The sequence below is a fragment of the Cryptomeria japonica genome, unplaced genomic scaffold, assembly GCF_030272615.1.
Source record: "Cryptomeria japonica unplaced genomic scaffold, Sugi_1.0 HiC_scaffold_791, whole genome shotgun sequence".
NCBI classification, from domain to species: domain Eukaryota; kingdom Viridiplantae; phylum Streptophyta; class Pinopsida; order Cupressales; family Cupressaceae; genus Cryptomeria; species Cryptomeria japonica.
The window spans coordinates 7,501-31,595 of record NW_026729545.1 but is presented as its reverse complement, the minus strand read 5'-3'; the positions used below and the strand labels follow the sequence as shown (position 1 = coordinate 31,595).

General features: G+C 60.9%; 2 non-coding genes across 2 annotated transcripts; both read right to left on the bottom strand.

Moving 5' to 3' along the window:
- Positions 1-4,065: 4,065 nt before the first annotated feature.
- LOC131872792 (5S ribosomal RNA) lies at positions 4,066-4,184 on the bottom strand. The gene has a single exon (XR_009370874.1). It is a non-coding gene; the product is annotated as a 5S ribosomal RNA (ribosomal RNA).
- A 7,840-nt stretch (positions 4,185-12,024) lies between these two features.
- Positions 12,025-12,144, bottom strand: LOC131872798 (5S ribosomal RNA). The gene has a single exon (XR_009370879.1). It is a non-coding gene; the product is annotated as a 5S ribosomal RNA (ribosomal RNA).
- Between the last annotated feature and the right edge of the window lie 11,951 nt (positions 12,145-24,095).

The window sequence follows — 24,095 nt, the reverse complement described above, 5'->3', positions numbered from 1 at the left end:
TCGCTGCGGTGGGCACCTTGGCTGGGTTGCGCGCCTTGGTGGGCGACCATGCAGTGCCGAAGTCGGAGCCCGGATTGCCCCGGGCGCGCACCTCCGCCAGGGGTGGGCACCTTGGTGCGCACAACTTGCCTGGGCTCGCGACCAGGAAGGGCTCAAGATGGCACCGCGTTCCGTTTTTTTCACTATCTTTCAGAACGGAAATTTTAAAATCTCGTTTTTTTTTTGCCTTTTCTGGAAATTAGTGAAGGCAGCGCATCAAAGGTGCGCAACGCTGGGTGCGAACCTGGGAGCGCTCCGATGTGTGCTCCAAGGTGCGGCGTGCACGAAGTCGGACCCCGGTTTGCCCCGGGTGCGCACCTCGCGTGGCACCTTGGTGCGCACACCTTGGCTGGGTTGCGCGCCCTGGTGGGCACCATGGGTGCGCACCAGGAGCGCTCCGAAGTGTGCTCCAAGGTGCGGCGTGCACGAAGTCGGAGCCCGGTTTGCCCCGGGTGCGCACCTCGCGTGCACCTTCGCCGCGGTGGGCACCATGGCTGTGCACGAAGTCGGAGCCCGGTTTGCCCCGGGTGCGCACCTCGCGTGCACCTTCGCCGGGGTGGGCAGCTTGGTGTGCAGACCTTGGCTGGGTTGCGCGCCCTGGTGGGCACCATGGTGCGCACCAAGGAGCGCTCCGAAGTGTGCTCCAAGGTGCGGCCTGCACGAAGTCGGAGCCCGGTTTGCCCCGGGTGTGCACCTCGGGTGGGCACCTTGGTGCGCATCTTGCCTGGGCTGCGCACCAGGGCGGCTCAAGATGGCACCCGCGTTCCTTTTTTTTCACTATCTTTCAAAACGGAAATTTTAAAATCTCATTTTTTTTTGCCTTTTTCTGGAAATTAGTGAAGGCAGCGCATCAAAGGTGCGCACCTCGCTGCCCACCACGGTGCGCAACGCCGGTGGGCACCCGGGAGTGCTTCGAAGTGTGCTCCAAGGTGCTGCGTGCACGTTGTCGGAGCCCGGTTTGCCCCGGGTGCGCACCTCGCTGTGCACCTTCGTCGGGGTGGGCACCTTGGCTGGGTTTGCCCCGGCTGCGCTCCGAAGCGGGGTTATTGGAGCGCCGCCTCTTTTTTTGTCGGAGCGTTTGGTGGGGTTTCTCGCATTGGCTCTCCGAGGCCCGGGTTGCCACCCTGGCGCACGAAGTCGGAAGTAGGGTTAATTGCCCGGGTGCGCACCTTTGCCAGGGTGGGCACCTTACCTGGGCTGCGCACAGGGCGGCTCAAGATGGCACGCGCGTTCCGTTTTTTTCACTATCTTTCAAAACGAAATTTTAAAATCTCCTTTTTTTTTTGCCTTTTCTGGAAATTAGTGAAGGCAGCGCATCAAAGGTGCGCACCTCGCTGCCCACCTTGGTGGTGCTCTGAGTGTGCGCACCCGGGGAGCGCTACGAAGTGTGCTCCAAGGTGCGGCGTGCACGTTGTCGGAGCCCGGTTTGCCCCGGTGCGCACCTCGCCTGCACCTTGGCCGGGGTGGGCACCTTGGCTGGGTTTGCCCAGGGTGCGCTCCGAAGCGGGGTTACTGGAGCGCCCCCTCTTTTTTTGTCAGAGCGTTTGGTGGGGTTTCTCGCATTGGCTTCTCCCAGGCCCGGTTGTTGGGTGCGCTCCCACCCTGGGCGCGCGCGAAGTTGGAAGTTGGGTTAATTGCCCCGGGCGCGCACCTTCGCCAGGGTGGGCACCTTGGTGCGCACACCTTGGCTGGGCTGCGCACCAGGGCGGGCTCAAGATGGCACCAGCATTCCCTTTTTCTCACTATCTTTCAAAACGGAAATTTAAAATCTCGTTTTTTTTTTGCCTTTTATGGAAATTAGTGAAGGCATCGCATCAAAGGTGCGCACCTCGCTGCCCACCTTGGTGTGCTCCGAGGTGCCCACCACGGTGCGCAACGCGCGTGCGAACCCGGGAGCGCCCCGATGTGTGCTCCAAGGTGCGGCGTGCACGAAGTCGGACCCCGGTTTGCCCCGGGTGCGCACCTCGCGTGCACCTTGGTGCGCACACCTTGGCTGGGTTGCGCGGCCTGGTGGGCACCATGGTGCGCACCAAGGAGCGCTCCGAAGTGTGCTCCAAGGTGCGGCGTGCACGAAGTCGGAGCCCGGTTTGCCCCGGGTACGCACCTCGCGTGCACCTTCGCCGGGGTGGGCACCTCGGCTGGGTTGGCGCCCCTGGTGCGCACCAAGGACGCTCCGAAGTGTGCTCCAAGGTGCGGCGTGCACGAAGTCGGAGCCCGGTTTGCCCCGGGTGCGCACCTTCGCCGCGGTGCGCACCATGGCGTGCACGAAGTCGGAGCCCGGTTTGCCCCGTGCCGAGGCCTCGCGTGCACCTTCGGCGGGGGTTGCGCGCCCTGGTGGGCACCATGGTGCGCACCAAGGAGCGCTCCGAAGTGTGCTCCAAGGTGCGGCGTGCACGAAGTCGGAGCCCGGTTTGCCCCGGGGTGCGCACCTCGCGTGCACCTTCGGCGGGGTTGCGCGCCCTGGTGGGCACCATGGTGCGCACCAAGGAGCGCTCCGAAGTGTGCTCCAAGGTGCGGCGTGCACGAAGTCGGAGCCCGGTTTGCCCCGGGTGCGCACCTCGCGTGCACCTTCGCCGCGGTGGGCACCATGGCGTGCACGAAGTCGGAGCCCCGGTTTGCCCCGGGTGCGCACCTCGCGTGCACCTTCGCCGGGGTGGGCACCTCGGCTGGGTTGCGCGCCCTGGTGCGCACCAAGGAGCGCTCCGAAGTGTGCTCCAAGGTGCGGCGTGCACGAAGTCGGAGCCCGGTTTGCCCCGGGTGCGCACCTCGCGTGCACCTTCGCCAGGGTGGGCACCTCGGTGCGCACACCTTCTCATGTTTTCTTGCCTTTTCTGGAAATTGGTGAAGGCAGCGCATCAAAGGTGCGCACCTCGGTGTGCTCCGAGGTGCGAACCCGAGAGCGCTCCGAGGTGCCCACGAAGTCGAAAGTCGGGTTAATTGCATTGTTTTCCCCGGGTGCGCTCCGAGGTGCGCAACATCGGCGCGCACCAAGGAGGGCTCCGAAGTGTGCTCCAAGGTGCGCACGATGGCGTGCACCTCTGGTGCGCACGATTCGGAGCTCGGTTTGACCGGGGTGCGCACACCTTGGCTGGGTTGCGCACCTTTTGTGCGCTCCAAGGTGCGCACGAAGTCGGAGCTCGGTTTGCCCCGGGTGCGCACCTTCGCCAGGGTGCGCACCTTGATGCGCACGCCTTGGCTGGGCTGCGCACCTTGGTGGGCGCCATGGTGCGCACCTTTCGTGCGCTCCAAGGGTGCGCACGAAGTCGGAGCTCGGTTTGCCCGCGGTGCGCACCTTGGTGGGCGCCATGGTGCACTCCGAGGTGCCCAAGATTGGTGCGCACCAAGGAGCGCTCCGAAGTGCGCTCCAAGGTGCGCGCGAAGTCGAAAGTTGGGTTAATTGTCCGGTTTGCCTCGGGTGGCGCACCTTGCGTGCACCTTCGCCAGGGTGGGCGCCTTGGTGCGCACACCTGGCTGGGCTGCGCACACCTTGGCACCCGCGTTTCCTTCATTTTAAATTTTTTTTTTTACAATCTCTCAAGTGGGAAATTCTATAATCTCAACTTTTTTTGCCTTTTCAGGAAACTTTTGAATGGAGCGCATCATTGGTGCGCTCCGAAGTGTGCTCCAAAGCTCTCTCCAGCTGCGTGCACCTGCCCCGGGCCGCGCACACCGGCCCCGCCCAGCTTCGCTCACCTGTCCCGGGCGTCTGGTGCGGAACCTTAGAGTAAGAAACATCACCGTGCACCTTGGCCAACGTGCGCGACTCGACCGGAGCGCGCACTGGCCGAGGTGCACACCGATTTCACCTGGGTGCGCGCAGCACCTCGGGCGCACCGGGGTGCGCGCACAACGCCCGGGTTGCACCGTGGCCTGTGTGCTCGGGGCGCCTCGGGTGCGCGCTCGGTGTCGCCCCCGCGCGGCGGTACGTGCGGGCAGCGCACCCCGGCCCGGCCCGGCCCCGACAGAACGCAAACGGGCAAAAGGTTTATTCAAATAGCATTGCGACGCCCGGCGAAAAACTAAAAAAGGGTGCAACACCGGGACTTCCCGGGAGGTCACCCATCCCAGTACTACTCCGGCCCAAGCGCGCTTAACTGCGGAGTTCTGATGGGATCCGGTGCACTAACGCTGGTATGATCGCACCCGTTATGAGCTTGTCGCAGTGTGTACTTAGCAAACCGCGACCCACGTGCGAATCCACCCCGGCCACCCACCCCCGTCGAGGTGCACACCCCTCCCTCGCGAAGTGCGCCCCGTTCGCCAAGTGTGAGCCCTGCCCGGGTGCGCGCACCTTGCTAGGGCGTCGGGTGTGCAGCCGGCCCGGCCTACGTGCGTGCACCTGGAGGGGGCGTCGTGTGCGTGCAGTGTCCCGTCTGCAACGCGGTGCCCACACACCACCTCGGGCGCAACGACCTCGCTCACATGTGGGCCGAGTGCACCTTGGTGCATGTTCGGGGCGCCTCGGGTGCACGCTCGATCTTGCCCCGGTGCACCAAGGCGCTCGGTTTGCCCCGGGTGCGCACTTGGTGCAAGGTGGGCACCCAAAATAGGGATCAAGCACCAAAACACAAGTTTCGGGATGCAAAATGGGACCCAAGGACCACAAATGCGTTCCAAGACCCATGATGGGTCCACGAGAACAAAAATGTGTTCCGAGACTTAATAAACAAATATTGGGTTTTAGGAGAAGAAACATGCTCTGATGCCCAAAACGAGAATCGACCCCGAAAAGGCCACAGGCCAAAAGTGGGATGCGAGACAAAAAAAAATGGGACCCGAGGACCAAAATTGGGTTCCCAGGTCGAAGACAGGGCAACCGGACAAGAAACGACCTCTAAGGCTCGAAATGAGTCCCGACGACTAAAACTTGACAAGAAGCACCCATCAGGCACCCAACTCGACACCCATGGGATGCCGACCCACCCGGGCTTCCACCTAGCACACCTTGGCACCCACCCACCTCGCACCCAACCTCGCACCCAACTTAGCACCTTTGAACCCACATTGGCACTCACCCTGACCCTGGCACCTTGGAACCCACATTGGCACTCACCTTGACCCTGGCACCCACCTTTGCACTCACCTTGGGACCCACCCTGGCTCCCACCTCGGCACCCACCCAGACACCCACCTTGGTTCCTTGGCACCCACCTTGGATCCTTGGCACCCACCCCGACACCCACCTTGGCACGCAACTTGGCTACTTGCCACCCACCTTGGCTCCTTGACGCCCACCCGACAACCACCCCGTGACCTACCCTGGCTAGGGTTGGTGCACACCCACCCTGGTGCCCCACCTTGGCACCCACCCAATGACCCACCTTGGCACGCACCTTAGTACCACCCCCGTTACCCACCCTAGGACCCACCCCGTGACCCACCTTGGCCAGGGTGGGTGCCTTGGTGCGCACAACTTGCCTGGGCTGCACACCAGGGCGGGCTCAAGATGGCACCCGCGTTCCGTTTTTTCTACTATCTTTCAAAACGGAAATTTTAAAATCTCTTTTTTTCTTTTTTTTGCCTTTTCTGGAAATTAGTGAAGGCAGCGCATCAAAGGTGCGCAATGCTGGTGCGAACCCCGGGGAGCGCTCCGATGTGTGCTCCAAGGTGCGGCGTGCACGAAGTCCGAGCCCGGTTTGCCCCGGGTGCGCACCTCGCGTGCACCTTCGCGGCGGGTGAGCACCTTGGCTGGGTTGCGCGCCCTGGTGCGTACCAAGGAGCGCTCTGAAGTGTGCTCCAAGGTGCGGCGTGCACGAAGTCGGAGCCCGGTTTGCCGCCGGGTGTGCACCTCGGGTGCGCACCTCGCGTGCACCCTTCGCTGCGGTGGGCACCTTGGCTGGGTTGCGCGCCTTGGTGGGCACCATGCAGTGCACGAAGTCGGAGGCCCGGTTTGCCCCGGCGCGCACCTCCGCCAGGGTGGGCACCTTGGTGCGCACAACTTGCCTGGGCTGCGCATCCAGGAAGGGCTCAAGATGGCACCCGCGTTCCGTTTTTTTCACTATCTTTCAGAACGGAAATTTAAAATATCGTTTTTTTTTTTGCCTTTTCTGGAAATTAGTGAAGGCAGCGCATCAAAGGTGCGCAACGCTGGTGGCGAACCTGGGAGCGCTCCGATGTGTGCTCCAAGGTGCGGCGTGCACGAAGTCGGAGCCCGGTTTGCCTCGGGTGCGCCCTGGTGGGCACCATGGTGCGCACCAAGGAGCGCTCCGAAGTGTGCTCCAAGGTGCGGCCTGCACGAAGTCGGAGCCCGGTTTGCCCCGGGTGTGCACCTCGGGTGGGCACCTTGGTGCGCATGCCTTGCCTGGGCTGCGCACCAGGGCGGGCTCAAGATGGCACCCGCGTTCCTTTTTTTTCACTATCTTTCAAAACGGAAATTTTAAAATCTCATTTTTTTTTGCCTTTTTCTGGAAATTAGTGAAGGCAGCGCATCAAAGGTGCGCACCTCGCTGCCCCACCACGGTGCGCAACCGCGGTGGGCACCGCGGGAGTGCTTCGAAGTGTGCTCCAAGGTGCTGCGTGCACGTTGTCGGAGCCCGGTTTGCCCCGGGTGCGCACCTCGCGTGCACCTTCGTCGGGGGTGGGCACCTTGGCTTGGTTTGCCCCGGCTGCGCTCCGAAGCGGGGTTATTGGAGCGCCGCCTCTTTTTTTGTCGGAGCGTTTGGTGGGGTTTCTCGCATTGGCTCTTCCGAGGCCCGGTTGCCACCCTGGCGCGCACGAAGTCGGAAGTAGGGTTAATTGCCCGGGTGCGCACCTTTGCCAGGGTGGCACCTTACCTGGCTGCGCACCAGGGCGGGCTCAAGATGGCACGCGCGTTCCGTTTTTTTCACTATCTTTCAAAACGGAAATTTTAAAATCTCCTTTTTTTTTTGCCTTTCTGGAAATTAGTGAAGGCAGCGCATCAAAGGTGCGCACCTCGCTGCCCACCTTGGTGTGCTCTGAGGTGCGCACCCGGGAGCGCTACGAAGTGTGCTCCAAGGTGCGGCGTGCACGTTGTCGGAGCCCGGTTTGCCCCGTGCGCACACCCTCGCCTGCACCTTGGCCGGGGTGGGCACCTTGGCTGGGTTTGCCCAGGGTGCGCTCCGAAGCGGGGTTACTGGAGCGCCCCCTCTTTTTTTGTCAGAGAGTTTGGTGGGGTTTCTCGCATTGGCTCTTCCCAGGCCCGGTTGTTGGGTGCGCTCCCACCCTGGCGCGCGCGCAAGTTGGAAGTTGGGTTAATTGCCCGGGCGCGCACCTTCGCCAGGGTGGGCACCTTGGTGCGCAAACCTTGGCTGGGCTGCGCACCAGGGCGGGCTCAAGATGGCACCAGCATTCCCTTTTTCTCACTATCTTTCAAAACGGAAATTTTAAAATCTCGTTTTTTTTTTGCCTTTTATGGAAATTAGTGAAGGCATCGCATCAAAGGCGCACCTCGCTGCCCACCTTGGTGTTGCTCCGAGGTGCCCACCACGGTGCGCAACGCCGGTGCGAACCCGGGAGCGCCCCGATGTGTGCTCCAAGGTGCGGCGTGCACGAAGTCGGACCCCCGGTTTGCCCCGGGTGCGCACCTCGCGTGCACCTTGGTGCGCACACCTTGGCTGGGTTGCGCGGCCTGGTGGGCACCATGGTGCGCACCAAGGAGCGCTCCGAAGTGTGCTCCAAGGTGCGGCGTGCACGAAGTCGGAGCCCCGGTTTGCCCCGGGTGCGCACCTTCGCCGCGGTGGGCACCATGGCGTGCACGAAGTCGGAGCCCGGTTTGCCCCGGGTGCGCACCTCGCGTGCACCTTCGCCGGGGTGGGCACCTCGGCTGGGTTGCGCGCCCTGGTGCGCACCAAGGAGCGCTCTGAAGTGTGCTCCAAGGTGCGGCGTGCACGAAGTCGGAGCCCGGTTTGCCCCGGGTGTGCACCTCGCGTGCACCTTCGCTGCGGTGGGCACCTTGGCTGGGTTGCGCGCCTTGGTGGGCACCATGCAGTGCACGAAGTCGGAGCCCCGGTTTGCCCCGGGGCGCGCACCTCCGCCAGGGTGGGCACCTTGGTGCGCACAACTTGCCTGGGCTGCGCACCAGGAAGGGCTCAAGATGGCACCCCGCGTTCCGTTTTTTTCACTATCTTTCAGAACGGAAATTTTAAAATATCGTTTTTTTTTTTGCCTTTTCTGGAAATTAGTGAAGGCAGCGCATCAAAGGTGCGCAACGCTGGTGCGAACCTGGGAGCGCTCCGATGTGTGCTCCAAGGTGCGGCGTGCACGAAGTCGGACCCCCGGTTTGCCCCGGGTGCGCACCTCGCGTGCACCTTGGTGCGCACACCTTGGCTGGGTTGCGCGCCCTGGTGGGCACCATGGTGCGCACCAAGGAGCGCTCCGAAGTGTGCTCCAAGGTGCGGCGTGCACGAAGTCGGAGCCCGGTTTGCCCCGGGTGCGCACCTCGCGTGCACCTTCGCCGCGGTGGGCACCATGGCGTGCACGAAGTCGGAGCCCCGGTTTGCCCCGGGTGCGCACCTCGCGTGCACCTTCGCCGGGTGGGCACCTTGGTGTGCAGACCTTGGCTGGGTTGGCGCCCCTGGTGGGCACCATGGTGCGCACCAAGGAGCGCTCCGAAGTGTGCTCCAAGGTGCGGCCTGCACGAAGTCGGAGCCCGGTTTGCCCCGGGTGTGCACCTCGGGTGGGCACCTTGGTGCGCATGCCTTGCCTGGGCTGCGCACCAGGGCGGGCTCAAGATGGCACCCGCGTTCCTTTTTTTTCACTATCTTTCAAAACGGAAATTTTAAAATCTCATTTTTTTTTGCCTTTTTCTGGAAATTAGTGAAGGCCAGCGCATCAAAGGTGCGCACCTCGCTGCCCACCGACGTGCGCAACGCCGGGTGGCACCCGGGAGTGCTTCGAAGTGTGCTCCAAGGTGCTGCGTGCACGTTGTCGGAGCACGGTTTGCCCCGGGTGCGCACCCTCGCGTGCAACCTTCGTCGGGGTGGGCACCTTGGCTGGGTTTGCCCCGGCTGCGCTCCGAAGCGGGGTTATTGGAGCGCCGCCTCTTTTTTTGTCGGAGCGTTTGGTGGGGTTTCTCGCATTGGCTCTTCGAGGCCCGGTTGCCACCCTGGCGCGCACGAAGTCGGAAGTAGGGTTAATTGCCCGGGTGCGCACCCTTTGCCAGGGTGGGCACCTTACCTGGGCTGCGCACCAGGGCGGGCTCAAGATGGCACGCGCGTTCCGTTTTTTTCACTATCTTTCAAAACGGAAATTTTAAAATCTCCTTTTTTTTTTGCCTTTTCTGGAAATTAGTGAAGGCAGCGCATCAAAGGTGCGCACCTCGCTGCCCACCTTGTGTGCTCTGAGGTGCGCACCCGGGAGCGCTACGAAGTGTGCTCCAAGGTGCGGCGTGCACGTTGTCGGAGCCCGGTTTGCCCCGGGTGCGCACCTCGCCCTGCACCTTGGCCGGGTGGGCACCTTGGCTGGGTTTGCCCAGGTGTGCGCTCCGAAGCGGGGTTACTGGAGCGCCCCCCTCTTTTTTTGTCAGACGGTTTGGTGGGGTTTCTCGCATTGGCTCTTCCCAGGCCCGGTTGTTGCGCTCCCACCCTGGCGCGCGCGAAGTTGGAAGTTGGGTTAATTGCCCGGGCGCGCACCTTCGCCAGGGTGGGCACCTTGGTGCGCACACCTTGGCTGGGCTGCGCACCAGGGCGGGCTCAAGATGGCACCAGCATTCCCTTTTTCTCACTATCTTTCAAAACGGAAATTTTAAAATCTCGTTTTTTTTTTGCCTTTTATGGAAATTAGTGAAGGCATCGCATCAAAGGTGCGCACCTCGCTGCCCACCTTGGTGTGCTCCGAGGTGCCCACGCAACGGTGCGCAACGCCGGTGCGAACCCGGGAGCGCCCCGATGTGTGCTCCAAGGTGCGGCGTGCACGAAGTCGGACCCTGGTTTGCCCCGGGTGCGCAACTCGCGTGCACCTTGGTGCGCACACCTTGGCTGGGTTGCGCGGCACCTGGTGGGCACCATGGTGCGCACCAAGGAGCGCTCCGAAGTGTGCTCCAAGGTGCGGCGTGCACGAAGTCGGAGCCCGGTTTGCCCCGGGTACGCACCTCGCGTGCACCTTCGCGGCCGGGTGGGCACCTCGGCTGGGTTGCGCGCCCTGGTGCGCACCAAGGAGCGCTCCGAAGTGTGCTCCAAGGTGCGGCGTGCACGAAGTCGGAGCCCGGTTTGCCCCGGGTGCGCACCTTCGCCGCGGTGCGCACCATGGCGTGCACGAAGTCGGAGCCCGGTTTGCCCCGGGTGCGCACCTCGCGTGCACCTTCGGCGGGGTTGCCGGCCCTGGTGGGCACCATGGTGCGCACCAAGGAGCGCTCCGAAGTGTGCTCCAAGGTGCGGCGTGCACGAAGTCGGAGCCCGGTTTGCCCCGGTGTGCGCACCTCGCGTGCACCTTCGGCGGGGTTGCGCGCCCTGGTGGGCACCATGGTGCGCACCAAGGAGCGCTCCGAAGTTGTGCTCCAAGGTGCGGCGTGCACGAAGTCGGAGCCCGGTTTGCCCCCGGGTGCGCACCTCGCGTGCACCTTCGCCGCGGTGGGCACCATGGTGTGCACGAAGTCGGAGCCTCGGTTTGCCCCGGTGTGCGCACCTCGCGTGCACCTTCGCCGGGGTGGGCACCTCGGCTGGGTTGCGCGCCCTGGTGGCCACCAAGGAGCGCTCCGAAGTGTGCTCCAAGGTGCGGCGTGCACGAAGTCGGAGCCCCGGTTTTGCCCCGGGTGCGCACCCTCGCGTGCACCTTCGCCAGGGTGGGCACCTCGGTGCGCACACCTTCTCAATGTTTTCCTTGCCTTTTCTGGAAATTGGTGAAGGCAGCGCATCAAAGGTGCGCACCTCGGTGTGCTCCGAGGTGCGAACCCGAGAGCGCTCCGAGGTGCCCACGAAGTCGAAAGTCGGTTAATTGCATTGTTTTCCCCGGGTGCGCTCCGAGGTGCGCAACATCGGCCGCGACCAAGGAGGGCTCCGAAGTGTGCTCAAGGTGCGCACGATGGCGTGCACCTCTGGTGCGCACGATTCGGAGCTCGGTTTGACCGGGGTGCGCACACCTTGGCTGGGTTGCCGCACCTTTTGTGCGCTCCAAGGTGCGCACGAAGTCGGAGCTCGGTTTGCCCCGGGTGCGCACCTTCGCCAGGGTGCGCACCCTTGATGCGCACGCCTTGGCTGGGCTGCGCACCTTGGTGGGCGCCATGGTGCGCACCTTTCGTGCGCTCCAAGGTGCGCACGAAGTCGGAGCTCGGTTTGCCCCGGGTGCGCACCTTGGTGGGCGCCATGGTGCACTCCGAGGTGCCCAAGATTGGTGCGCACCAAGGAGCGCTCCGAAGTGCGCTCCAAGGTGCGCTGCCGAAGTCGAAAGTTGGGTAATTGTCCGGTTTGCCTCGGGTGGCCACCTTGCGTGCACCTTCGCCAGGGTGGGCGCCTTGGTGCGCACACCTTGGCTGGGCTGCGCAACACCTTGGCACCCGCGTTTCCTTCATTTTAAATTTTTTTTTTTTACAATCTCTCAAGTGGGAAATTCTATAATCTCAACTTTTTTTGCCTTTTCAGGAAACTTTTGAATGGAGCGCATCATTGGTGCGCTCCGAAGTGTGCTCCAAAGCTCTCTCCAGCTGCGTGCACCTGCCCCGGCCGCGCACACCGGCCCCGCCCAGCTTCGCTCACCTGTCCCGGGCGTCTGGTGCGGAACCTTAGAGTAAGAAACATCACCGTGCACCTTGGCCAACGTGCGCGACTCGACCGAGCGCGCACTGGCCGAGGTGCACAACCGATTTCACCTGGGTGCGCGCAGCACCTCGGGCGCACCGGGGTGCGCGCACAACGCCCGGGTTGCACCGTGGCCTGTGTGCTCGGGGCGCCTCGGTGCTGCGCTCGGTGTCCGCCCCCCGCAGCGCGCGGTAGTGCGGGCAGCGCACCCCGGCCCCGGCCCGGCCCCGACGAGACGCAACGGGCAAAAGGTTTATTCAAATAGCATTGCGACGCCCGGCCGAAAAACTAAAAAAGGGTGCAACACCGGGACTTCCCGGGAGGTCACCCATCCCAGTACTACTCCCGGCCCAAGCGCGCTTAACTGCGGAGTTCTGATGGGATCCGGTGCACTAACGCTGGTATGATCGCACCCGTTATGAGCTTGTCGCAGTGTGTACTTAGCAAACCGCGACCCACGTGCGAATCACCCCGGCCACCCCACCCCGTCGAGGTGCACACCCTCCCTCGCGAAGTGCGCCCCGTTCGCCAAGTGTGAGCCCTGCCCGGGTGCGCGCACCTTGCTAGGGCGTCGGGGTGTGCACCCCGGCCCGGCCTACGTGCGTGCACCTGGAGGGGGCGTCGTGTGCGCTGCAGTGTCCCGTCTGCAACGCGGTGCCCACACACCACCTCGGGCGCAACGACCTGCGCTCACATGTGGGCCGAGTGCACCTTGGTGCATGTTCGGGGCGCCTCGGGTGCACGCTCCGATCTTGCCCCGGTGCACCAAGCGCGTCGGTTTGCCCCGGGTGCGCACTTGGTGCAAGGTGGGCACCCAAAATAGGGATCAAGCACCAAAACACAAGTTTCGGGATGCAAAATGGGACCAAGGACCACAAATGCGTTCCAAGACCCATGATGGGTCCACGAGAACAAAAAATGTGTTTCCGAGACTTAATAAACAAATATTGGGTTTTAGGAGAAGAAACATGCTCTGATGCCCAAAACGAGAATCGACCCCGAAAAGGCCACAGCCAAAAGTGGGATGCGAGACAAAAAAAAATGGGGACCCGAGGACCAAAATTGGGTTCCCAGGTCGAAGACAGGGCAACCGGACAAGAAAGACCTCTAAGGCTCGAAATGAGTCCCGACGACTAAAACTTGACAAGAAGCACCCATCAGGCACCCAACTCGACACCCATGGGATGCCGACCCACCCGGGCTTCCACCTAGCACACCTTGGCACCCACCCACCCTCGCACCCAACCTCGCACCCAACTTAGCACCTTTGAACCCACATTGGCACTCACCCTGACCCTGGCACCTTGGAACCCACATTGGCACTCACCTTGACCCTGGCACCCACCTTTGCACTCACCTTGGGACCCACCCTGGCTCCCACCTCGGCACCCACCCAGACACCCACCTTGGTTCCTTGGCACCCACCTTGGATCCTTGGCACCCACCCCGACACCCACCTTGGCACGCAACTTGGCTACTTGCCACCCACCTTGGCTCCTTGACGCCCACCCCGACAACCACCCCGTGACCTACCCTGGCTAGGGTTGGTGCACACCCACCCTGGTGCCCACCTTGGCACCCACCCTATGACCCACCTTGGCACGCACCTTAGTACCCACCCCGTTACCCACCCTAGGACCCACCCCGTGACCCACCTTGGCCAGGGTGGGTGCACCCACCCTGGTGCCCACCTTGGCACCCACCCATCCTAGCACCCAGCCTGTGACCGGGCTTGGAACCCAACCTTGCACCCGCACCCGTCTTGGCCAGTGTGGGTGCGCACCCATCCTGGCACCCACGTTGTGACACACCCTTTAACCCACGCACCCTAGCACCCACGTTGGCACCCACCTTGGAACCCAACCTAGCAACTTGGCACCCACCCCGTGACCCACCTTGGCATCCACCATAGCAGTCGCCGACTTGGCACCCACCTCGGCACCCACCTTGACACTTGTGGACCCACCTTGCCACTCACCCTAGCATCGACCCATCCTAGCACCCACCCTGGCACCTTTGCACCCTAGCACTCACCCATCCTAGCACCTAACCTGTGACCCACCTTGACACTCACCCTCGCACCCACCTTGGAACCCAACTAGCACCCACACCACCCTGACACCAACCCTAGCACCTACCCACCCTTGCACCCACCCTGTGACCCCATCTTGGCACCCACCCATCCTACCACTCAACCTAATCACCTCCCACCTTCTCACCCACCTTGGCATCCACCTTAGCACCCACCCACACTGGCACCTTGGCACCCACCTCGGGGCAAGGTGGGTGCACACCCACCCTGGCACCCAATTTAGAACCCACCGAGCATGTTACCCACCTTGGCACCCACATTGCAGCCCACCCTAGTACCCACCCTATGACCCACATTGGCATCCACACCCTAGCACCCAGGCACCTCGACACCCGCCTTGACACCCACCCTAGCACTGAACCTGTGACCCACCTTGGAACTCACCCTAGAACCCACCCACCCTGTGAACCACCTGGCATCCACCTTAGCACCCACCCACCTTGGCACCCACTCTAGCACTCACCCATCCTGAACACCCAACTTGTTACCCACCTTGGCACCCGCCCTCGCGTCCACCTTGAAACCCACCCTAGCACCCACCCACGCAGGAGCCCACCTTGGCACCCAACCTAACACCCACGCATCCTGGCACCCAACTTGTGACCCACTTGGAACCCACCCTAGTACCCACCTTTGAACCCACTATATCACCAACCCACCTTGGCACCCACCCTATGACCCTCTTTGGAATCCACCCTAGCACGCACCCACCCTGGCACCCACCATGGAGCGCACCCTAGCACCCACCCACCTCGGCACGCACCTCAACACCCACCTTGGTGTGCGCACTGCGCCAACCTCTCAAAGACCCTATGTGGTGCGCTCCAAAGTGTACACCTTTGGTGCGCTCCAAGGTGCGCACCTTTGGTGCACACCGAGGTGCACACCAAAGTGTGCACCGAGTGTGAGCACCAAAGTGCACTCCAGGGTGCACACCAAGGCGTGCACCTTTGGTGCGGTCAATGCAAACGAATTCGGAAGTTGGGTCGATGTCCTAATCGCTGCTGCAGACTACACGTATGAGAATCGGACAAATAGCTTTATATAGGGGAGGTGTTGCGTTGATGGGTCGACTCCCCTGGTTGTGTGCACTGCACCAACTTCAAAGACCCTGTCTTGTTTAAGAAGTCAAAAGTTGGGGTGGATGTCCTAATCATTGCTGCAGTTCTACGCATGTATGAGAATCAGACAAATAGCTTATATAGGGGAGGTGTTGCATTCGGTGGGTTGACTCCCCTGGTTGTGCGCACTGCGCCAACCTCAAAGACCCCGCATAGCAGAAGAAGTCGGAAGTCGGATTTTGGTGAGCACCAAGGCGTGCACCTTTGGTGCGGTCAACGCAGACGAATTCAGAAGTTGGGGTGGATGTCCTAATCGTTGTTGCAGGCTACACATGTATGAGAATCAGACAAATAGCTTATATAGGGGAGGTGTTGGGTTTGATGGGTCAACTCCCTTGGTTGTGCGCATTACGCCAACCTCAAAGACCTTGTTTTCGTTAAGAAGTCAAAAGTTGGGGTCAATGTCCTAATGGCTCCTGCAGGCTACACATGTATGAGAATCGGACAAATAGCTTATATAGGGGAGGTGTTGGGTTTGATGGGTCGACTCCCCTGGTTGTGCGCATTACGTCAACCTCAAAGACCTTGTTTTCGTTAAGAAGTCAAAAGTTGGGGTCGATGTCCTAATTGCTCCTGTAGACTACACATGTATGAGAATCAGACAAATAGCTTATATAGGGAGGTGTTTGGGTTTGATGGGTTGACTCCCCTAGTTGTTCGCATTACACCAACCTCAAAGACCTTGTTTTCGTTTAGAAGCCGAAAGTTGGGGTCGATGTCCTAATTGCTCCTGCAGGCTACGCATGTATGAGAATCAGACAAATAGCTTATATAGGGGAGGTGTTGGGTTTGATGGGTCGACTCCCCTGGTTGTGCGCATTGCGCCAACCTCAAAGACCCTGCATTGCGGATGAAGTCGAAAGTCAGAGTTTGGTGTGCTACAAGGTGTGGTCGAAGGTGCTCACCTAGGTGTGCACCTTTGGAGCACAGGAAAAGTGCCCTCCAAAAGTGCGCACCTTTGGAGTGCACAAAAGTGCCCTCCAAAAGTGCGCACCTTTGGAGCGCAGAAAAGTGCCCTCCAAAAAGTGCCCTCCAAAAGTGCGCACCTTTGGAGCGCAGAAAAGTGCCCTCCAAAAAGTGCCCTCCAAAAGTGCGCACCTTTGGAGCGCAGAAAAGTGCCCTCCAAAAAGTGCCCTCCAAAAGTGCGCACCTTTGGAGCGCAGAAAAGTGCCCTCCAAAAAGTGCCCTCCAAAAGTGCGCACCTTTGGAGCGCAGAAAAGTGCCCTCCAAAAAGTGCCTCCAAAAGTGCGCACCTGTGGAGCGCAGAAAAGTGCCCTCCAAAAAGTGCCCTCCAAAAGTGCGCACCTTTGGAGCGCAGAAAAGTGCCCTCCAAAAAGTGCCCTCCAAAAGTGCGCACCTTTGGAGCGCAGAAAAGTGCCCTCCAAAAAGTGCCCTCCAAAAGTGCGCACCTTTGGAGCGCAGAAAAGTGCCCTCCAAAAAGTGCCCTCCAAAAGTGCGCACCTTTGGAGCGCAGAAAAGTGCCCTCCAAAAGTGCGCACCTTTGGAGCGCACAAAAGTGCCCTCCAAAAGTGCGCACTTTTGGTGCGCACCAAGGCGCTGGTTCGGTCGTTGCAGGCGAGTTCGGAAGTTGGGGTCGATGTCCTGAGCGGAGGTGCAAACTACACAGGTTGTCGGAATCGGACAAATAGCTTATATAGGGGAGGTGTATGCTTCGATGGGTCGACCTCCCCAGGTTGAGCGCACCGCGCCAACCTCAAAGACCCTACGGTATGGATGAAGTCGGAAGTTGGGTCCGATGACCGATTCGATTAGTAGGTATGCTCATGAGGTCGGAATTTGGGTCCGATGACCTGCCATGTGCAGGAAGGCGAATGTTGGCACTGTGCGTTGCAAGGTGCACACCAAGGCGCTGGTGCGGTCTTTTTAGTCGAGTTCGGAAGTTGGGGTCGATGTCCTGATCGGAGGTGCAAGCTACACAGGTGTGGGAATCGGACAAATAGCTTATATAGGGAGGTGTATGCTTCGTTGGGTCGACTCCCCGGGTTGAGCGCACCGCGCCAACCTCAAAGACCCTACGGTATGGATGAAGTCGGAAGTTGGGTCCGATGACCGATTCGATATGTAGGCATACTCGCGAGGTCGGAATTTGGGTCCGATGACCTGCCACGTGCAGGAAGGCGAATGTTGGCACTGTGCGTTGCAAGGTGCGCACCAAGGCGCTGGTTCGGTCGTTGGAGGCGAGTTCGGAAGTTGGGGTCGATGTCTTGATCGGAGGTGCAAACTACACAGGTGTGGGAATCGGACAAATAGCTTATATAGGGGAGGTGTATGCTTCGTTGGGTCGACTCCCCGGGTTGAGCGCACCGCGCCAACCTCAAAGACCCTACGGTATGGATGAAGTCGGAAGTTGGGTCCGATGACCGATTCGATATGTAGGCATACTCCGCGAGGTCGGAATTTGGGTCCGATGACCTGCCATGTGCAGGAAGGCGAATGTTGGGACTGTGCGTCGCAAGGTGCGCACCAAGGCGCTGTTGCCGTCGTTGCAGTCGAGTTCGGAAGTTGGGGTCGTTGTCCTGGTCAAGAGGTGCAAACTACACAGGTGTGGGAATCGGACAAATGCTTTATAGGGGAGGTGTATGCTTCGATGGGTCGACTCCCTGGGTTGAGCGCACCGCGCCAACCTCAAAGACCCTACAGTATGGATGAAGTCGGAAGTTGGGTCCGATGACCGATTCGATACGTAGGCATATTGGCGAGGTCTGAATTTGTGTCCGATGACCTGCCATGCGCTAGGAAGGCGGAATTTGGGTCCGATGACCGAGTTGATGGCGTGCCAATGCGCAGAAAGGCGGAATTTGGGTCCGATGACCGAGTTGATGTTGATTGGCCCGCCATGCACAGAAGGCGGAATTTGGGTCCGATGACCGATTTGAAGGCGTGCCATACGCAAAAAAGCGGAGTTTGGGTCCGATGACCGAGTTGATATTGATGGCCCGCCATGCGCAGGAAGGCGGAATTTGGGTCCGATGACCTGACATACGCATGGAGTCCGACTCGGGGGCCGATGTTCGATTCGATGACTTGCATTGTGGGTAAAGTCGGAAGTTGTGGTCTTTGACCCGATTCGATGACCAGACTTCGGCTGCTTGAGAATCGGACAAATAACTTATATAGGGGAGGTAGTGTTCTCGAGCATCCTCCCCCGTGCCCGTTTATGTCGATTGATGCTGGTGCTCGACTGGTTGGAGCGCTCGGATGCAAAAATCTTGCACCAGGATTTATCGATTGTGATGGACACGGCAAGTCTCCTGATTGCTATGCAGGAGCTCATCGTGAATCTCTATGCGGCCTTGGTATGGACTCGACCTGCGGAATGGTTCGGCAATGGTAGTCGCTCCAACACGTCCTTGCAATGGCCACAGAGGTGATTCGACTAGAGCTCCAGTCTAGCTTTTGGGTTGCTTGGCGGACTGGTATAGCCGCGATCGAGTTCCGGCCATGAACGTTTAGATAGCTCTTGGGCTTTCTGGGACGGAAGTCGGAAGTTTGGGCTGTTGTCCGATTTGATGACCATTCTTCGGGATGTGTGAGAATCGGACAAATAACTATATAGGGGACTGTGTTGTCTCACGCAGCCCCCTCCGTGCCCCTCTATCTCGACCGATGTTGGGGCTTGAAAGGGTTGGGATCGCTCGGATTTATAAACGTGCACCACCATTTGTCGAGTGTGAGGGACCGCGGCAGGTCTCCTAAATGCTATGCGGGCGCTCTCTGAGAATCTCTATCCGGCCTCGACACAGACTAGTCTTGCTGAATGGTTTGGCACTGGTAGTCGATCCAACACGTCGTTGTTGTGGCCGCCTAGGCGATTCGATTCGAGCCCCCGTCTAGCTTTTGGGTTGCTTGGCGGATTTTGCCCTATCCGCAAGTGAGCTCGGTCCCTAAACGTTCGAGAAACCCGATTGCTATGCGCCGACTCTCTTTTTTGCGAGCCTCCATCTAGCTTTTGGGTCTCTACGGAACGGAAGTCGGAATCTGGGACCGTTGTTTGATTCGACGAGGCAGACTACGGTTGTGCGAGAATCGGACAAATAACTTATATAGGGGAGGAGTTGACTGGAGCATTCTCCCCCGTGCCCCTCTAACTCGACCAATGCTGGCGCTCGAACGGTGGTAGCGCTCGGATTTCATTGAGCGCCAGCATTGGTCGATTTAGAGGGGCATGCGAGATTCCCGAATGCTATGCGAGGGCTCTAACGGAAATGTCTATTGGTTTCGGTATGGATGCAATTGCGAGTGGTTCGGCAAAGGTAGTCGTTCCGATGCGTCCATGTCGTGGCCAAATCGATAATTCGATTTGAGCCCTCGTATAGCATTTGGGTCTCTCGATGTGATTCTCGCATTCCAGTCCCTTTGGGCACTGCTTGAGCCGCATCCCAGGGGGTTCCCTTCCCAATAATCTGCCTCGCAACCCGATTGCTATGCGGTGAGGCTCCTCGGCCGCCTCGGAACTATCTGTGTATCAGACGCATCGCGGGATAAGGGGTTGCAACGGTAGTCGCCCCAAGCGCGTCCGATGCTTGGACCATTCCGAGGCGGCCCTGAAGCCTCTTCCGTCTAGCCGTTGGGTCCTTCTCGCCGCATCCCTCGCCTCGCACCCCGATTGCTATGCGGTGAGGCTCCTCGGCCGCCTCGGAACTATCTGTGTATCGGACGCGTCGCGGGAATAAGGGTTGTCACTGGTAGTCGCCCCAAGCGCGTCCGATGCTTGGACCATTCCGAGGCGGCCCTGAAGGCCTCTTCCGTCTAGCCGTTGGGTCCTTCTCGCCGCATCCCTCGCCTCGCACCCCGATTGCTATGCGGTGAGGCTCCTCGGCCGCCTCGGAACTATCTGTGTATCGGACGCGTCGCGGGATAAGGGGTTGTCATTGGTAGTCGCCCCAAGCGCGTCCGATGCTTGGACCATTCCGAGGCGGCCCTGAAGCCTCTTCCGTCTAGCCGTTGGGTCCTTCTCGCCGCATCCCTCGCCTCGCACCCCGATTGCTATGCGGTGAGGCTCCTCGGCCGCCTCGGAACTATCTGTGTATCGGACGCGTCCGCGGGGATAAGGGGTTGTCACTGGTAGTCGCCCCAAGCGCGTCCGATGCTTGGACCATTCGAGGCGGCCCTGAAGCCTCTTCCGTCTAGCCGTTGGGTCCTTCTCGCGCATCCCTCGCCTCGCACCCCGATTGCTATGCGGTGAGGCTCCTCGGCCGCCTCGGAACTATCTGTGTATCGGACGCGTCGCGGGATAAGGGGTTGTCACTGGTAGTCGCCCCAAGCGCGTTCGATGCTTGGACCATTCCGAGGCGGCACCTGAAGCCTCTTCGTCTAGCCGTTGGGTCCTTCTCGCCGCATCCCTCGCCTCGCACCCCGATTGCTATGCGGTGAGGCTCCTCGGCCGCCTTGGAACTATCTGTGTATCGGACGCGTCGCGGGATAAGGGGTTGTCACTGGTAGTCGCCCCAAGCGCGTCCGATGCTTGGACCATTCCGAGGCGGACCCGAAGCCTCTTCCGTCTAGCCGTTGGGTCCTTCTCGCCGCATCCTTCGCCTCGCACCCCGATTGCTATGCGGTGAGGCTCCTCGGCCGCCTCGGAACTATCTGTGTATCGGACGCGTCGCGGGATAAGGGGTTGTCACTGGTAGTCGCCCCAAGCGCGTCCGATGCTTGGACCATTCCGAGGCGGACCCGAAGCCTCTTCCGTCTAGCCCGTTGGGTCCTTCTCGCCGCATCCCTCGCCTCGCACCCCGATTGCTATGCGGTGAGGCTCCTCGGCCGCCTTGGAACTATCTGTGTATCGGACGCGTCGCGGGATAAGGGGTTGTCACTGGTAGTCGCCCCAAGCGCGTCCGATGCTTGGACCATTCCGAGGCGGACCCGAAGCCTCTTCCGTCTAGCCGTTGGGTCCTTCTCGCCGCATCCCTCGCCTCGCACCCCGATTGCTATGCGGTGAGGCTCCTCGGCCGCCTTGGAACTATCTGTGTATCGGACGCGTCGCGGGATAAGGGGTTGTCACTGGTAGTCGCCCCAAGCGCGTCCGATGCTTGGACCATTCCGAGGCGGACCCGAAGCCTCTTCCGTCTAGCCGTTGGGTCCTTCTCGCCGCATCCCTCGCCTCGCACCCCGATTGCTATGCGGTGAGGCTCCTCGGCCGCCTTGAACTATCTGTGTATCGGACGCGTCGCGGGATAAGGGGTGTCACTGGTAGTCGCCCCAAGCGCGTCCGATGCTTGGACCATTCCGAGGCGGCCCCGAAGCCTCTTCCGTGTAGCCGTTGGGTCCTTCTCGCCGCATCCCTCGCCTCGCACCCCGATTGCTATGCGGTGAGGCTCCCTCGGCCGCCTTGGAACTATCTGTGTATCGGACGCGTCGCGGGATAAGGGGTTGTCACTTGGTAGTCGCCCCAAGCGCGTCCGATGCTTGGACCATTCCGAGGCGGCCCCGAAGCCTCTTCCGTGTAGCCGTTGGTCCTTCTCGCCGCATCCCTCGCCTCGCACCCCGATTGCTATGCGGTGAGGCTCCTCGGCCGCCTTGGAACTATCTGTGTATCGGACGCGTCGCGGGATAAGGGGTTGTCACTGGTAGTCGCCCCAAGCGCGTCCGATGCTTGGACCATTCCGAGGCGGACCTGAAGCCTCTTCCCTCTAGCCGTTGGGGCTTTCTCGCCGCATCCCTCGCCTCGCACCCTGATTGCTATGCTGTGAGGCTCCTCGGCCGCCTTGGAACTATCTGTGTATCGGACGCATCGCGGATAAGGGGTTTGGCAGTGGTAGTCGCCCCAAGCGCATCCGATGCTTGGACCATTCCGAGGCGGCCCTGCAGCCTCTTCCGTCTAGCCGTTGGGGCCATCTCGCCGCATCCCCCACCTCGCACCACGATTGCTATGCGGTGAGGCTCCTTGGCCGCCTCGGAACTATCTGTGTATCGGACGCATCGCGGGATAAGGGGTTGTCACTGGTAGTCGCCCCAAGCGCGTCCGATGCTTGGACTATTCCGAGGCGGCCCTGCAGCCTCTTCCGTCTAGCCGTTGGGGGCCATCTCGCTGCATCCCCCACCTCCTCGGCCGCCTCGGAACTATCTGTGTATCGACGCATCGCGGGATAAGGGGTTGGCAGTGGTAGTCGCCCCAAGCGCGTCCGATGCTTGGACTATTCCGAGGCAGCCCTGCAGCCTCTTCCGTCTAGCCTTTGGGGCCATCTCGCCGCATCCCTCGCCTCGCACCCCGATTGCTATGCTGTGAGGCTCCTCGGCCGCCTGGGAACTATCTTCGTATCGGACGCATCGCGGGATAAGGGGTTGTCACTGGTAGTCGCCCCAAGCGCGTCCGAGGCTTGGACTATTCCGAGGCGGCCCTGTGGCCTCTTCCGTTCTAGCCGTTGGGGCCATCTCGCCGCATCCCCCACCTCGCACCCCGATTGCTATGCGGTGAGGCTCTTCGGCCGCCTTGGAACTATCTTCGTATCGGACGCATCGCGGGATAAGGGGTTGTCACTGGTAGTGGCCCCAAGCGCGTCCGATGCTTGGACTATTCCGAGGCGGCCCTGCAGCCTCTTCCGTCTAGCCGTTGGGGCCATCTCGCCGCATCCCCCACCTCGCACCCCGATTGCTAGGCGGTGAGGCTCCTCGGCCGCCTTGGAACTATCTCGGTATCGGACGCATCGCGGGATAAGGGGTTGTCACTGGTAGTCGCCCCAAGCGCGTCCGATGCTTGGACTATTCCGACGCGGCCCTGTGGCCTCTTCCGTCTAGCCGTTGGGGCCATCTCGCCGCATCCCCCACCTCGCCACCCCGATTGCTATGCGGTGAGGCTCCTCGGCCGCCTTGGAACCATCTTCGTATCGGACGCATCGCGGGGATAGGGGGCTGTCACTGGTAGTCGCCCAAGCGTGTCCGATGCTTGGACCATTCCTAGGCGGCCCTGAAGCCTCTTCCGTCTAGCCGTTGGGGCCTTCCCGCCCCATCCCTCGCCTCGCACCCCCGATTGCTATGCGGTGAGGCTCCTCGGCCGCCTTGGAACCATCTGTGTATCGGACGCATCGCGGGATAAGGGGTTGGCACTGGCAGTCGCCCCAAGCGCGTCCGATGCTTGGACCATTCCGAGGTGGCCCTGAAGCCTCTTCCGTCTAGCCGTTGGGGCCTTCCCGCCCCATCCCTCGCCTCGCACCCCGATTGATATGCGGTGAGGCTCCTCGGCCGCCTTGGAACTATCTGGTGTATCGGACGCATCGCGGGATAAGGGGTTGGCACTGGTAGTCGTCCCAATCGCATCCGATGCTTGGACCATTCCGAGGCGGCCCTGCAGCCTCTTCCGTTTAGCCGTCGGGGCCTTCCCGCCGCATCCCTCGCCTCGCATCCCGATTCCTATGCGGTGAGTCCTTCTCGGCCGCCGCGGAACTATACCTGTTATTGCTACTGCATCCTTCGGCTGGGTAACCTCCTCTGCCGCCTTGGAACGTTCTCTTGTCGGACGCGTCGCGGGATAAGGGGTTGGCACTGGTAGTCGCCCCAAGCGCGCCCCGATGCATAGACCGCTCCGAGTCGACCTTGCTTTCAGCCTCTCACATGCATAGACCTCTCTGAGTCGACCTGCAGCCTCTCACGTTTAGCCTTTGGAATCTCGCCTCACAACATGATTGCTATCCTTGATGCATCCCTTGCCTCGAGCCCTGATTGCTTCTTGGCTGCATCCCTCCTCTCCTCACAGCCCGGTTGTCATCACTGCTTCATCCGTCGCTTCATGCATTCTGGCTGCTGGGCCCTTCCCACCGCACACCTCGATTGCTATCTCTTCTGCATCACACACCCCGATTGCTATCTCTGCTACATCCCTCGGCTCTCACTTCTGCATCCTTCGCCTCACACCTCGATTGCTATCAATGCTGCATCCGTAACCTCACACCCCGATTGCTATGCGGGGAGGCTCCTTGGCCGCCTTGGAAATTTCTGTGTGTCGGACGCACCGCGGATAAGGGGTTGGCACTGGTAGTCGCCCCAAGTGCGCCCGATTCTTAGACCGCTTCGAGGTGACCTCGTAGCCTCTTTCGTCCCAGGCTTCCTGCCTTCAACGCCCTTTTTACACCTCGATTGCTATGCGCGGGCTCGTGGCGTCTATCACCTCTCTGCGAAGAGTGGCATGATGATTGTTGG